The following is a 10,169-nucleotide window of genomic DNA, read 5'->3' on the forward strand; positions in this document are numbered from 1 at the left end:
CCTCTTGCTCATGCTTCCATGTTGGCTTCCATTGTTGCTGTAAGAAAGTACTGACCTGTGGTCTTTTTATAGTGCTAACATCCTGATTGATGAGCCAACAATTATGCTATCAGGTGTTTGTTCAAGTGGAACGTGTTTCTTGATCATTGGTCCATGTGTGAGGCATTTTGAATATCAGTGTTTTAAACCAGCTAACACGTGAAATAAATATGATAAACCTGTGAGTTGGATGTAGAAAAGTCAGAATCAATATAGATGTGTTTTATTTTAAAGAAAATTCAGATTGAACATGGTAAAAAACTGTAAATTATAGTGTCCGTACAAAAAATATGTTGTACTTATAGTGAAAACTAACCTTGGATGATGGGGTAGAATAAAAGCTTTAGGAATCCAAAGTACAACATATAATAAGTACCCTGTCCCTGTATCAAGATTGATTCAAAACAAGTGATATATGACCTTTTTAGACAGATTTAGCAAAAAAAACCTCTTCTGGGGCCATTTGGGTGGATTTTCCTTATCTCTGGACCCCTTCGTCGATTTTGACATGTGCCTTCTCTTTCTGATTGTTAGAGCCAATAGAATTGAAGGGAAATCGTCCCGCACACACTCATGTTAAAAAACAAAGATGGCGTCTTCGCGCATTCAATGAAGCTACAGAGTCTAGGAATGGCCTTCTCTACTTTTTAAAAACGGAATTACAGTTTTATTGCTTATAGATTTTCAGAACATTTCAAAGGGGACACAGCCACATTTGATATTAACCTATGGATTAACTACATCATCGTTGTTTTAATGCCATTGAAGACCAGTTTAGACCAGACAAAGACGAAGGTAAGCCATGTTAGCGTTGTGGGCTACCTAGCGCCACTTGTTTTGATGTACGTTTTTGTTGATAACGTCGCGAGTTTGTATCTTTCAGTGTTGAGGTGGGCACCGTTAGATTCTGTGTCTTTACGATCATAAACGATGTGTTGGATGTGCAGCTAGGATAAGTAATAAGGGAGCTAGGAGTGATTTTTGGTGCAGTAATAGGTCAGCATTTTTTTTGAAAAAAAAAATGAAAAAGATCAGTTAAATGAGTTTTTTCCCGTTATATGGATATAAAATATTCATAGTTTATTAAATATGAAGGTTCCTTAGACGTTGTTTCCAGCAAATGACGCGATTTCGGCCCCGGAACCGGGTCCGTGGGGCCTAAAAGGTTTTAAAACAGCTTGTCTCACTATTTAGCATGCATGGGTCTAAAGTTCAGTACTGATGATGAACCACATGTTAAATTGGGGGTGAAATCATATATGGGCCCGATATTGCCCTCGTGAGAAAAATCACAAATTGTATTTTTCTACATAATTACACTTCTACGTCATATCTAGATCACTGTGGGAAACAAGGTTGGTAGCAGGAGTGGAAGGCAACATTTTTAAGGTAAACGAGTGAATGCATTGAGAAAAGTATCAGTGTTAATGGGACCAACTGAGCATTGTAAAAGTCAAAGCAAGTATTCAAGTGCAAGGTAAAAAAGGATTTAGTCATTCATGTTTTTACTTTTGTCTTACTACTATTCAGGGGATAATATGAGTTTTACAACCATACATTTGCCATACCTCAGAGAATGTAGACAGGAAGTATAGGGTCACATTCCCACGTCAAGTTCTAGTCCTGAATGTTATGCCTCAAGTCCTAAAATAGGTCATTATTCATCCAGAGAAACAGTGAGTGTAAATGTAAAATAAATAATACATACCTCAGGAAAAGCAACAGAGAGGGTCTCCCTTAAAGGATGCATGAATCTGTTATAAGAAGTTAGTAACCTTAGCTGCTGTGACAGACCTGAAACTTAAGTTCATGACACTGTAAATTCGAAATAAATGTAGTGGAATAAAAATTAAAGAATATCCCACTAAAATGAAGTCGAGCAGGCGTGTAAAGAAAACATTACATCTAAAAACTCATACAGTGAGTAATGATGACTAATATTTGGTTCCATTGTAGACAGAATGACATTGACAAAACTTTCCTTTGTTTTGTGAAGTCATTTGAAAAGGAAGGCCATCTGTTCTGCTTTAAGGGTATGTTGTAGATATCTCACTTCCTTGCACGTCAAGGATCATGAATAAATATTAAACTATGACACCACTGTTTGAAGTCAAAGCAAAAAGTGCTGAATGGAAACTTTTCCCATGAAAGGAAAAACACTTTTGATTTATTATCTAGAATTTGGGGAGGTGATTCTCTACTTTTCTAACGTCAACTCACTGGAAGAAATGTCCATGTCACTCTTGACTCAAGCCAAAGTTGGCACACACTTCAAGAGTCACAATACAACAATGACACAACATGGTTATGACATAGTGCTTTGCAACTTCTCCTTCCCCTCGCACAGCATGCCTCTCTCATGATACAGAAGTGACCACACAGTTACAATCAATCAGCTTCTGAGGTGGCAAAGCTTGAGAGTATTTCAATGATACCTGTTAGTCACACGTTTGCTTTTTTCATTAATCACAAAGATCTAGCGGTGTGAAAGAGCAAACAGGTCAACATACCAAGGTTCGTTTCTTATGTACACATTCAGAAGATACATGGCCACATTACAGTTCTCGGTTCTGATTCCCTTGATAAATGTCAGTCCAATATCCACTATTTTAGCTCAGCTTTTTCGTCTACCGACTCCTGAGGGAAATATGTGGCTCTTAAAATATGCCTCTACTGTAGCCGCTAACTTGCTAGCTGTCTATCAGCCTTTTAGTTTAGTTTGTAATGATTAGTGTAAAAATCCCAGTTAACCTGGTAGTCCTTAGTGGAGCAGGTTTTGCTCAAATCTGACCTGCTGTCCTTTGCTTCATGTCACTCCCCTTTTTTATATTCATTTCCAGTATATCTCATCTATCATAAAATGGAAAATGCCAAAGAATATCATTTTTTTGAAATTATATCTGAACTTTTTCTCTGTACACAGCTTCCTTTTGCAGCAGGAAACAAAGTTGATGAGAGCAGTAAGAGTAAACGCTAAAACCAAAACAAGGTGAACTGCAAGGTTGGCTGATAACTCTGGGTTGATCACCCCGACAGACATTACAAATAGAAATGTGATCCATTGTAAATAATATACATATCATATATCTCTTTTGAACCTTTAAATAAGTGTGTAAGTGTTTTATTTATATTTGCTGATACCTAAAAAAAGCTGGACGTTTTTACAGTAAATGTGGCCTCAATCACAACAGAGTTTAATGATGTTTATATAAGTAGAGCAGAATAATCAGGAAACCATCCAAATGGTCCACTTATCGAGCCAACAGTAATTACCAGTAATGACAGCTGTGTCTTTAGGGACAGGGATACTATAATAACCCTTTTTACATGGCAATATAAGAAAAACAAAAGTGGGAAACTAACTATGTATGCCTGAGTGAGTGTGAACAAATACAAGGGTATTGAATGGCTTTTAGTCATAATATGATCAAACGCATTGGAATGTAAAAATGCCTTAAAGGGAAATGTCGCCCTCTTGTGGTGGAAAAGAGGCAGTGACATTAAGAACAAACGAAAAGCATGTTTAGGACTTTTTTTTTTTTTACTAAAATGATAGATTTTTTGGATATAAAATTTATAATTTAAGAGTCATATCTAAAAGGGGCACATCCTCAAAGTTTGTGTGTGAGTCTCAATAGCATTCCATATATGTGGGGGATCAAATCAGGCAGTTAGATACAGTATGTCAAAAATAAGCTTCTATATTATTTATCAGTGGGTTCAGTGTTTGTAGTTTCTTTACATGCTTGATTATTAGTTCCTTCTCTCTGAAATTCATGTCCTAATTTGTGGAAATAATAAACTTGACTCTTTGCTTATTTGGAAAGTAAAAACAGAAAACAGTATTTTGAGCCACAAATGCTATAGGAAACATGTGTACATTTCAATAACAAAGGAAGGAAATGCATCTTGCTTCTGGTCTCAAAAGTTGAAAATAGACCCTGTACCTCATCGGTTATTGTGGTTATTCAGCTCTATATTGAAGGATGACTCTCATCCTCTGCACAATACATATAAAATATAACACAATATCATGTTCCTTCGGGCCGGAGTAGACCCAAGGTGTGGAACAAAGCGATATAAAAACATCCATCGGACAATGAACAAGTAGCATCGTCAAACAGCTGCTTTGGAAGCAGAGCCTATTTATTTAGTGGGAATGCTGTTAACAGCATTCCAACTATCTGTTCTTCTACGCACGAAATTCTTTATTCTTATTATTCCCCCCGTTATTTTGACGGCCTTCTCCTCCCGCATTGAACATCGCAGAAACTCCGTTCAAACATCATAACGTTCAGCTCGGTCGGGAATCGATGGCTATTACTTTTATCATTAATAACTAACTAATATTTTTTAACCATGGAAACCAATGGAGAAATTCATCAGACTTCAACAAATCTTCATGCGACTTCAACTGCAAACTGTTCCTTCATACTTTCACTTCATTCCAACTTTAAAATGTTACACATCTTTCTGACATTATTCGTGTAACACAACTTTTAAATCTGATTCTTACTTTTAGAGATATTGAACATTGTTCAGACCTTGTTATAGAGGCTTTCTTCAGATGTTAACATTAGTGCCTGATGTCACAGGTAGGAAATCTTAAAATTTGCCTTCATATTTATTTTTAAAACTGCCATAATTCCCAAACCCTACATTCCTGAGACATAATTTTTCATGACAAACGTAGGAAAATAACTCGTAGCTTGAAAAATGACAAATACTTAAACAAAAAATAATTAAACAAAATGCCTCTTGAGGGCATGAAGTGACAAAAACTTTCAACATGTCTCCATTAAAGCCCATTTTAATTTCAGGCTGATATTTCCTCACAGCAGCCACACACCTTTAGTTAATCTGCCCAAAAGGCCACATTATTGACCCGAAAGTACGCAAAAAGCACACTTCAGATACTCAAGGTCCTTGAGATGCTTCACGCTTTGAAATTTCACCGATATCTGTTACGGTTCTTCAACAAAACGTTCACATGCAACAGGTTTATCTCATTCAGAACAATGGAAACCTTTGATCTCTGGACACGTCGTTAGCTCAAATATAAACACCTGTGTCATGGAATACGATGATGTCATAACTCCAACTGACATGCTCAGAGCAGCAGACTTCAGATAATGGTCAATGGCCCTGCCCTCAACAGCTCTACGTCAATTATGGGTTGTTGTCGTCATCATATGCGGAAGGTCAAGAGAAGAGAGAGAGAAGAGAGAGAGGGCGATCAAGAGAAGAGAGAGAGTAATGTAATAAAACACGGTTTTCTCATAACTTTAGTGAAAATACTTCAAACAGCCCAGAACTTCACAGGTTTGGTAACGACACAAAATAAATTTTACCATAGTACTTGTACCATAGTACATCTGGCCTACATGTACCATGGTATTTTTGAAAAATTGTAACATGGTATGTACCATGGTACATTACTATATGTGCTATGGAACAAAAAAACATGGTACTATAAGATATACCATGGTAGCCTACTATCTGACAAAAAATACTGTGGTACTTGTACCGTGGTAAATATACAATGGTACTATGGTACGAGTAGCCTACTATGGTAACATTTCATATGGCTGTTGGAGGGCTTGATAACCCACTACCCCTGGCACCATAACAACCATGGTAAATACATATGTTCTTGTATTTGTGTCATACCTGTACTAAACTGTAGATACTGTAGAATGTACAATGGTAGGCTATATCAAATAAAAAATAATGGACTGAGGCAAATACAAATAATACATGGACTCAACATGTATTAACATGTATTAACATTTTTAATTTATACTACAGAACATGAAAAAACATAATGGCATAACGTGGCCGAACAAAATTGATTTTTTAAAAAATGTTTTCCTTTTGAGGATCTTCGCCGAATTAGAGAGTTTCTGGCCTATGAAGCCCTTGATCTCCGCCTCTGTCTTCTCTTTGAAGACAGATTTAACTTCACCTAAAGAGAGAAAGAAATAAAGAAAAGGGGAATTAACAGATGAAGAGACAAATTATAAAAACAGACAGACAAACAGACAGACGGGATCCAAACTCATCAGGTATGAAAAAGGTGACAAGGATCCGAGCCCCCGAACCCCCACCCCACGGAAATCGGCTTTAAAATTAGGAATAACAGATGGATTTTAGCAGTCAGAACAACTACATTTTACCTTACCTGTTTTACACCGCCAGGGTCCAGGCTTCTGCTCTTCAGCCAACAGCCATGATTCGTGCTCCAGTGCCCAACACAGCCATCTTGCCGACACCTGTCCGACCGGCTCCGGATTCGGTCCGGTCGGACACCGGCTCCTGCCCGGCCTCCGGAGATGTCCGGTCTTCTCCCCTCCTCGAACTCTGCCTTGCCCCGGGCCGTCCGCCCGAGACCCCCTCCTCGAACTCTGCCTTGCGCACCCGGGCGGTCCGCCGAAACCCCCTTTTTGAACTCTGCCTTGCCCCCGGGCCGTCCCGCCCGAGACCCCTTCCTCGAACTCTGCCTTGCCCCCCGGGCTGTCCGCCCGAGACCCCCCTCTCCCTGGTGTGTCTAATTTCCTGATTATTTTCACCTGTCACCCATTCGGTGTCTCCTGTGCTAATCAGCGTCAGTCCCGCCCCTGATTATTCCCACCTGTGTCTTGTTACCCTGTGTTTAAATTCCCCTGTCTCCCAGTGCTCGTTGTCAGTTCGTTTTTTGTCTCTTGTCATGTTCAGGTCTGTGTGCTATTGTCTCTTGCTATGGTCAGGTCTATGCTCCTTGTGCTTTTGAAAAGTGTTATTCCTCACTACGTGAGCGCTTTCATTTTTTGTTCTCTATTTTTGTCATCTCGGCTAGAGATTCGATAGTTACCTTTTTTGTTGTTCAATGCTGTTTTTGGAAAATAAAGTATCCAACAAATAACCTCTGCCTCCCGGGTCTTGCAATTGGGTCCTACATCCTAAGTGTCTGAGTTCGTAACAGGCTTTGTTTGAATATGTTTTGAGTTCATATTTTTAAATCAATGTTTGATTCATTACTTTCAAAATGAATCAACTTATTGTCAAAATTACTTTTATTATTGGTATCATATGATTTGTGTGACCCAGGATGATTTGACTGTTTTTGTATCTTACAGTAAACATCACCCCTATGACCTTTTGCTGGCGTTCGTCAAATGTTTATGTTTTTGTTGTGTTGAGCTTAACTGCAGCACGGAGCAGATTATTTATTGTCTCTCAGTCTGAGTCATCTCTGTGAGGTTTTAGTTCCATAATAGCAGTGACGTCAGAGGTGTACACTGCATAACCGTCTGTGGCTGATCTGTTGGTCGGGGTCGAACAGATGCTGGTCGTGAAAACATCTCTTCCCGTAATTCTGATAAACAGATGAGACGAAAACAAGATAAAGATCACATCTGTGATCAGCTGGATGTTACTGCTCAGATTAAAGTCAATAATAAAATGGTTACTAGAGTGCAAATAAAAATGCTTAAATAATACTTGAAACAGTGTATGTACTCAAGGTGACAACGCTATTAAAGAGGCCCAATTATACTTTTTGAAGTATTATCTTTTATACAGGGCATTATATATGTTGTTGTGCATGTAAATGGTCTGCAAAGTCTAAAATGTCAAAAACTCCCCCCTGCAGAAAAGCCTCCATTGGACTCCTGTGTTGTCTTGCATAATAATATAATGACATCACTATGTAACATTCTTTCTTCTATTGGCTAGCATTTCAAAACATTGTTCGTGATAGGCTAAGGGCGGGACATTTCTAAGCGGTTGACCAATAGCAACAGAGCAATCCTAACCGATCAGAGCAGACTGGGCTCTGGTTTCAGACAGAGGGTAAAAAGAGGTGCTGCAGCACAAAGAAAAACAAAGAGCTTTTTGAACATTAAAGCATGGAGACATCATGTCACAGCAGAGGCACAAAATACAAATATGAACCTAAATATGTTTGCATACTGGGGCCCCTTTCAAGCAAATACAGTTTCCTGTAAATATAAAAGTAAGATTTCACTTATCATAAAAGACAGCTGCCCCTACAGCCTCAGCAACATTTAGGAATACGTCTGCAGTTGCTGCATGCAACTTCCTAAAAGGGTAATGTGCCAAATAAAGACATATCGTTGTTCAAATGACCACAAAAACAGGGGAAGACTAAACAAAACTGTTCATGTTCAGACAAGCTTATCATCTTCAGACAGACATGCCTTTTGCCAACCCAGTGACCTTTCCGCCGCATCCGTCACTACACATCACTCTGGGCCTCAGAAAAATATACTAAAGTTTCCTTAAATGTTCCATTATGGTAACTCAGTGCAGGGAGGAAAATAAATATAGACTACCATTTATCAACCAGCAAATTCAGGGGCAAGAAGAGTGGTATATTTGAGTAATGCAATAATACAGTATATATCAAAAGATATACAAACATACAGTACAAAGATGTTCACTAATGTAACCATTGATCTCTTATAACAGAGGTAAGTGCCACAGAGTGACTCAGATCCTGTGTAGGGGTGTTATGTCAGCGGTTTACCCTGCGCACGTTTAAAACAGAAACTAAGGCAACCCACATTCCTTTTCAGCGGAGAAGATGTCAAGTGTGTTTTTTTTTTTGGTTGGTAGGCTTGGGGAGGTGTTTGCGACTTCAGTACACCCACACAGCAGCAGCAGCAGCAGCAGCAGCAGAGCGAGGTGACAGCAAACAGCGATGAGATGAGAAAGCAGAGAGTACAGTGAGAGAGAGAAGTGGGATTTATTTCTGTCAAGCTGGTTGTTGTGGAACGATAAGAAAGAATGGGGAAACTTTTTCTCTTTTTCCTTGTTTTTGTTCTCTGTTTGAGTGGCACTCTTCAGAAAAAAGGTAAGAGTTTCATCCTTCTGTGTATTTCTTTAATCATACTTTACAATTAACGTATTCTGAAACATTCATCTGCCTTAAATACTCTTTTTTACTTGTGATAGTTAATACACTCACAGTAGTTTACTCAAGTAATGTTTTTAAATCCCAAGTTAAATACTTTCCTTGTTTTTTTTCTTTATTCAGGGTGGAAATAATGATTTTTAAATGTTTTCTCTACATTATTCTGAAAGCTATATTACATGTTACTTGTTAGGACGCTTTTATCCAAAGCGACTTACATACTCAGTACTGTGGGAAATCCCCACAGGAGCAATTGGGGTGTCTTGCCCACGGACACAACGACATGCTGACTGCAGTGGGGTTTGAACCTAGTTACAACCTAGTTTAACCTAGTTTGTGGTACTAAATAAACAGGAGAGGATGAGGTTGTTGAGCCAATCTCATACTTGTAAATTTAAATAAAAAATAAAACCCTCCTAGATCAGATTGAAATTCATTGTCAATCATTACTTTAGGGCTACTTTTAATGTGGAAGTAAACTTACATTTAGCTGAGAATACTTTCATACTTTTACTAACTGCAAGTGAAGGATTTGATACTTCTTCCACAGAATCAGATGAAGAAATAACAAGCTACTACGTGTACGTGGAACAGGCACTCATTTTATGGCTATAAGTTATTGCAACACATGGAAAGATTTATTATCAGTACTACAGCTGAAATGACGGTGACGCAACCTCTTTGGGCGGTGGACTGAAGGCGTTGTTTCTGCTAATGTGTTGCTATTTTATGACCATTTTATACACAAGATGCAATCAAACAACGTATATGAAGAATACAACTCAGTTGCAATCGATTGAGTATATTTCAGCTATTGTGAGGCAATAAACAATTGGATTGTACTATTTTCTTGTTGTTGTTGTTGCAGGGAAACAGGAAAAGAACAACAGCAACAGCTCTGCCATTGCCAGGGCCAAGAACATTTTTGGGGACCCAGCCATTAAGACAAGTCCTTGTTTTGTCCTAAATGAGACACAGGCTCCCCTTCCATCTGAATCCCCCTCCAGCACTGCAGTCCTTAGCATCAGCACAGTGGGGTTCCTGGACGGGGTCCTGAGCACCCGGGTCATCCCCATCATTTACATGTTGGTCTTCGCTGTCGGGGATCCCGGCCAACGTCGCCATCTTGTGCACGCTGGTTCACAAAAGTCAGGAAGGTGTCCTCCGCCATCCTGTACTGCAGCCTGGCCGTCTCCGACCTCTTCCTCCTCCTCTC

At 39.0% G+C, this 10,169-nt stretch overlaps 1 pseudogene across 1 annotated transcript; it reads left to right on the forward strand.

Moving 5' to 3' along the window:
- The first annotated feature begins 8,619 nt into the window (after nt 1-8,619).
- LOC307025682 (proteinase-activated receptor 3-like) lies at nt 8,620-10,161 on the forward strand (annotated as a pseudogene). Its single transcript, XR_013810590.1, has 2 exons — nt 8,620-8,893; nt 9,822-10,161. The product of XR_013810590.1 is annotated as a proteinase-activated receptor 3-like (transcript).
- Nucleotides 10,162-10,169: the final 8 nt, after the last annotated feature.

Source organism: Notothenia rossii (genome assembly GCF_949606895.1).
Source record: "Notothenia rossii genome assembly, chromosome: 11".
In the NCBI taxonomy this organism is placed as follows: domain Eukaryota; kingdom Metazoa; phylum Chordata; class Actinopteri; order Perciformes; family Nototheniidae; genus Notothenia; species Notothenia rossii.